The 6822-nt window shown below is 39.3% G+C and overlaps 1 pseudogene; it reads right to left on the reverse strand.

The window, feature by feature from the left end:
* Positions 1-5465: 5465 nt before the first annotated feature.
* On the reverse strand, positions 5466-6048 carry LOC138829966 (AP-3 complex subunit sigma-1 pseudogene; annotated as a pseudogene).
* Positions 6049-6822: the final 774 nt, after the last annotated feature.

Raw genomic sequence — 6822 nt, forward strand, 5'->3', positions numbered from 1 at the left:
GATCTTAAAGACAATATGTTGAAAACGAACTTAACAACCTTGTGGGGCTGAGGGAGGGGAGTGATTGGTTGGGGATTTGGGAATTTAAGGGATGGAAGCGTAAAAAACAAAGCAAGGGGTTACAATGATTGATACAAAATGTACTTCTTTCCTTGCTTATGTAACTCTAAATCCAATGTACAGTACTTTTTAAATAAAAAGAATATATTTAAAATAAAAATAAAACAAAAATTAAACAAAACAAAAAAACTCTGAGGTTCCACCCTACTCCAGTTAGAATGGCTAAAACCAAGAAATTTAATATCAACAGATACTGGAAGTGGTCAAAAGGGAACACTACTGCATTGTATGTGGGAGTGTAAACTTGTTCAACCACTTCAGAAAGCAGTATGGAGGTTCCTCAAAAGACTACACAGAGTCCCCCTATGACCTAGCAATCCCACTTTTGAACAATTTCCCCAATAATAATAAAGAAGGCCATAGTAAAGCTACCAACCCGACTCTGTTGCTTGCAGCATTATTCACCATAGATAAGATATGGAACCCACCCAGATACCCCATAGTAGATTAACTGATCAAGGGGAAAATTAAAAAAAATATACATATATAAATATATATGTATACACACACACGCACACACACACACGCACACACACACACACACACACACACACACACACAAGAAGACTTGCTCCCATTTGTTAGGAAATGGAAAGACGGGAAAAAAATTACCTTAAGTGATGTAAGTCAGACCTCATGAGTCATAGGTCCCATGGTTACCCTTGTCTACAACAACTTGTATATATGACTTGGACAAGCACAAGAGGTCAAAAGCTATGAACATATGCCATATAAGCTGATGCTAAGCAACATGAACCACAAGATATGGACACAAGAGATGCTATCTTTCTTGCTGTTCTACTTAATGTACTTATAATATACTATATGATTTTATTTTGTTTCTTTGTATATTCTTCCCCCAAGATATAACCCCTAATGTCACTGCATTTGATTTGATGTCCTGCATCTTGTACATACACTTTTCCTAATTTAGGGAGGGGAAGGGAAATAACAAAATGGCAAATAACTCATTCTAACAACGAGATATATAAGACAGTATGTTGAAAACAATTTTTAGAACATTGAGTCATGGAGGGAGGAGTTGGGGAGTTAGGTAGGAAAGAGATGTAGTGGAAAAACAAGGAGGAATAACAATGCTGAATAGGAAATGGACTCATTACCCTCTCATATAACAGAATACCCTCTGTACGGTATCTTTACTGCAAACACACACACACACACACACACACACACACACACACACACACACACACACACACACACATCCACACATGTGTATAAGAAAACTATGGGAAATCCATTCACAGTATTTGACTACTGAATGCTCACGCATTTCTCTTCCACAAAATTATAGTCCAATAATGCCTAGTAAAGGAAAGTGAAATGTTATCTTCTGGTTTCAGGCTTGCAGTAAGCGTTTCCATTTTCATGTAGGGAAGTAGGGATGACTTTCCTCTGTTCATTATCAGAAGTGAGGATTTTGGCTACATCACAGTAATCATGGCCCCACACAGATAAGACACTAAACAGAAGTGTATTGTGGACAACTTAGCTGTGGGATATTTTCCATCATTGGAGAGGAAGGGATACTGAACTTGTTTGGTGATTTCAGTTAACTTTAGGAGACAGGTAACAATTTCCTGCCCTCATTTCTTTTCTCCACATCTTCCATATACATGTTATCTATTTGGCTTTTGGAAAGGACTGGAACATTTCTCTCTTAATGGCTTTTCCTCATTCTATCCCTGACATCCCAAGATGTGTTTCTAAAATTTTCTCCAAGAAGGCATTATTGTTCAATGGATAAAAGAATCAAAATACTTTATTTCCCCACACTTCAGAAAATCACAATTTCCATTTTGATGATATTGAAATTTTCTATTCCCTTCATTTTTATGTGGGACCTATGGTTAAATGTCTTCTGTCTCTGCTTCATGTCCACTTGACACTGTTCTATTGAAATTTACTTCCTATCCAACAGCCCCAATCTCAAATTTTGTCTCTCATGATTCACAATGATTCATTTGCTTTGTGGTACATATCTTCTCTAAGAAGAACTTATCTGAATGATTTTTCCTACTAATTTTATATTCCTAATAGGAATCAAGATTAGATGTATAAAGATGGCAAATCATCCTTCAAGTGACTGTAAAGTTTTAATAGGTGTTTGGTATTTGTAAAAGGTTATATGGAAATGGTTAATGAAGACATCCATAATTTAGAAAACTTTTTGCAACTTCACTCAAAAGTTGTCATGATATATTTTCTTCTACTGTTTGTCTATCATGAAGAAAGAAATGGACTGAAAAATAATGAAATTTGTTGGATGAAAAAGTTATCCATTTGTATAGCTGGCTAAATGTGACCATGATCTGTGAAATAGAGAAATCAATATATTTCACTTCAACTGTGTCTAGCTACAAGATTTAGGTATGAATATGTTCTACTTGTTTACTGTTCTTTTCACTAAAGAAATCACATCACTTAAGACATCTCATTTTGAAGTTTTTAGTCAGGATTATTCTCCAAGAATTTTTTTTCTCATAGGACTGCTGAGACTTACCTGCTTGTCACAATGGAAGGAGGTACAAATCTTTTTAGAAATTATATACCTGGTTGAGTTCACCATTTCTTCGTTGATTGAATCACAGAAGGTATAAAAGCAGGAGTAGACAGAATAGGGTAAATAGTATTACTCCTGATGGACTCTGAAATTTTAGACATGTTGATAATAATAACTTTGAGTTTTTATATGGCATACTGAGAGTTAAGAAAGCAAGTAAATTATGGCCCTATTTATTGAATTTTAAAAATACAGGCCAATTATGAGCCCTACATGTATGTATATTCTCAGATGATAATACAGTGTAACAATGGCAATTGACCCATACAATAATTATTTAACTAGAATGAATAATTCCATAATATAAATAACAACTATCTAAAGGGAAGTGAGAGTACAACAGAGGGTAATTTGCACAGTAATACTCTTTGTGCTATTTTGAATCTTCCTTCCCATAATAGGGATTTCTAAGATATTGTATAGGTATTAAAGGGAAAAACAGCAAAGATTTGTATCTTCACCAATATATTGCTTTTTCCTGGCAAAGTATTTTTTTTTCCATTTTCAGAGGACTCTGTGGAGGTTATTTCTGTGTACATATGGGAAAAATTACAAAATCCAATCTTGCAAGTTACCATACCATCTGGTGAAAGCTAATATTTCAGTGTAAAATGGCCAGTGGGATTTGTTCTACTGAAATTTACTACCTTTTGAACAACAGCCCAATCCTTTAGGTTCCAGGCCATGGTTTTTAAGTGATATCATGGAGAGATTCATTGTTTCTCATTCCATGTCTAGGGTATTGATTATAAAATTGCTTTTAGTTTGATTAAAACCTTAAAATATTTGAAGGTTGACAAAGCAGTGTGTCAAAAATGAATTTTTCCTAATTTATCACTGCTACAATAAGTTCTAGAGGTGTAGTACAGACACAGTTTTGGTTGTTGTCTTTTCTAAAGAAGACACTGGTGATGGCCAACCTTTTGGGATATTTTTAAATAGCCTTTTTGATCACCTTTGTATATATTCATCAATTATGTATAAGTAAACATTATTTGAGTAAACAGAGGCCAAAATTCTGACTATATCTATGTTTCTAACGTTTGACAAAAAATTTCATGGAGACTTGCAGTGGTTCTTCGTGTATGATATTATATCATACATGAAGGAGTTTGAGATATGAGTATCATTTTTTGATAGAGCCTGTAAACAGCGTTCACAGAGATTCTTATATCAGCTATCAAATGAGAAAAAAATAGTTGCTTTGGCTAATTAACCAGCCTACCAACGACCCCTCAACCACCCAATCAACCCACCGCCCAACCAGTCGACCAACCCATCATTTCTGAGTGAAGTCAGATCTGTACCAGAGGTCATCATGGAACTGAATCTTGCCTGTGATGGGACCCAAAGCCCTAAATCTCGTTCCATTCCTGTGACTGCCAGGTATCTTTTACCCTACCTACTCCTTCCCACCTCCCTCATCCCCCCTCCCACTGGGTATCCTTATCCGTGCACATCCTTCTTTCACTAGCTGCTTATGACTGAACTGGCTGCAGCACGGCACTTAACCTTTCCCAGATGTTCATTCAATGGGAGTCCATGGCCATGTTGAGGACGATGGAGGTAAAGGAGGATGAGGAGGACAAGGAGGAGGAAGGCAGCTGTCCCCTAACTCTCCCTACCCCCACCCTCCTTGTCCTACCTATGACACGGGATGTTAGACAAACACTAAGCACATTGTGGAGAAGATAACCAACAATCGCTGATGACCAGTTGCCTCCCTTCCATCACCTTATCATTTGTGTAAATTAATTACCTGCCCCCTGCTGCCCCGGGCCCAGAAAGAGTCTGGGGCTGCATCAAACTCTGGCTGCAAAACAGCCTGGAGTGGAAACTATGATCTTTTAGCCTTTAACTTCCTCACTACAAATACAGGGCAGGTATATTTCAGATACTAGGTCCCCTACCCCCAAGGTCAGGATCAAGTTCTCTGGACATCCACAAGGCAAGCAGACCAGAAGACAAACCAAGTCAGTTCAGACACCACAACCCAGAGAGACATGGGAGGAAGATGAACCAAAAAGGTCCCTCCACTGTATGCCATGATCAAAACTGCTCCCTCCTTTCTTACTTCCCTTTTACATTACTTCCAGTTTACCCTTCTTCTTACCCTTCTTCCTCCCCTCCTTTCTTTCTACCTTTCTTCCTTTCTCTTGTTTTTTTTCCAGTTATCTTGGAGATTATTTAAACTAAGAGGAAAAGGTTATAATGTTTTCATGCAATACATACTCGATTCTTTAAATATCAATTGTGACAAATGGTAGAAAAAATTAGAGAATGCTCTACCTGTGATCTATACAAAACACCAACAGTTTGGCTTGTATATAATTGAAGTATGTCACTTTTGTAAACACTGTGATAGCCAATACATACGGGCATGCTTTAGGTGGGCATAAGAATGCAGTTTTTTCTAAAGAAAGGAACACACACACAAACTCTCTCTCTCTCTCTCTCTCTCTCTCTCTCTCTCTCTCTCTCTCTCTCTCTCTCTCTCTCTCACACACACACACACACACACACACACACACACACACACACACAGAAGAACTATACTATTCAATTTCTGTAAAATCACTGAGCGAGTAAAGCAACAATGAGCTTCCATACTGATTTTACACAACTTCTAAACAGTACCTTGACTAAAATCCAAGAGCAAAAGTTCAGACTCGCCTCCTCTATTTTTGGTAAACAAATGCATGGTAAACTTTGATGATTTTTTTTACCCTGAGTTTTACCTGGGAATGGTCTTTTTAATATTTTATTTAAAAGAGGGCAGGTTTGACACTTTTATACCGATGTCATCGATGTTAATATTTCTTGGAAATCTCGGGAAGACTGATATTTTTTATAGCTGATACAGCCCAAGCTGGAGCACCTGCTAAACCAGCCTCAGACTTCTCCAGGTTGTTCTGCGCTCCGATCTGCGTGACAATTTCATTCATGTTGGTCTCCAGCACCATTCGGTCCATCACCATTTCTGCCAGCATATTGTGAACCTTCTTTACATGGTTAACATGGAATACTAAGTCCAGCTCACATACATTCTTGAAACAATTTTCTAAGGTCTCCACGAACACCTGAATGAGGTCTAAAATGCCAAGTTCGCTTTCTGAGGAATGCACACAGAAGACAAAATACAGTGATGCATAATGTGTGTAGATTAGCTTGTTGCCAATTAACAAGCTTCCTTCTAGGAAGTTGCAGACATTCTCGTAACTCTTGGACACCAGGTGTAAGGTCTCCCAGATGATCGGCTGCTGGGTGTCTTCACTGTAGGGCTGGTAAAACTTGGACAGCCGCGGCTTCCCATGGTTGTTGAAGATGAGGATGGCCTTGATCATGGTTGGGTCTGACTGGCCAGAGGCGCTGCGGGCGGTGCCTGGGTGGGGACAGCGCGGGCTGGAGCTTGGGACATCGCCAGCGATCCTTCCCGCCGGCGCCCTTGTGCGAGCACCCCAACATGCCAGAACGCTCTGGATGGGTTGGGGGGGGGAGCAGCACACTCGCGCTGGGGACCTCCCTCTTGTTTTTTATTCACTCATTCCTTACTACTGGCCTCCCTCTTTAGTACCTTCCTTGTTTCTTTCCCTTCCTCCTTCCTTTCTCTTCCGTCTTCCTTCCTTCCTTTCCTCTTTCTTCTCTCCCTTCCTTGTCCTTCCTTCCATTCTTTTTTCCTTCCTTCCTTCTTCTCTCCTCTCTCCTTTCATTCCCTTGTTCTTTTCTATCTTCCCTCCTCCCCCTCTTTTCTATCTTCCTGCCTCTTGCTTCCTCCCTCTCGTCATTCCCTCACTCCTCCCTCTTCTTCCTTCCTCCATCCTTTCATTTCTTCCTTCTTCTGACCTTTCTTTTTCCTCCCTTTCCTCCTTTCTTCCTCTCTTCCATCCTTCTGTCTTTCCTTCCTCCTTCTTTTCCTTCATTACACCCTCTCTTCCTCCCTTTCTTTGTCCTTTTTATTTCCCTTTGTACTTCCTACCTTCCTTCCCTAATTTCCTTCCTCTTTGCTCCCTCCTCCTTTCTAGCCTGGTCCTTTTTCTTTACTCTTCCATCTTTCACTCCCCCTTCGCTTTCCTCCTCCCTTCTCTCATTCTTTGCTTTTGTTTTCCCTTCTGACATCC

Source organism: Dipodomys merriami, unplaced genomic scaffold, assembly GCF_024711535.1.
Source record: "Dipodomys merriami isolate MVZ:Mamm:240054 unplaced genomic scaffold, mDipMer1.0.p SCAF_18, whole genome shotgun sequence".
NCBI lineage: Eukaryota > Metazoa > Chordata > Mammalia > Rodentia > Heteromyidae > Dipodomys > Dipodomys merriami.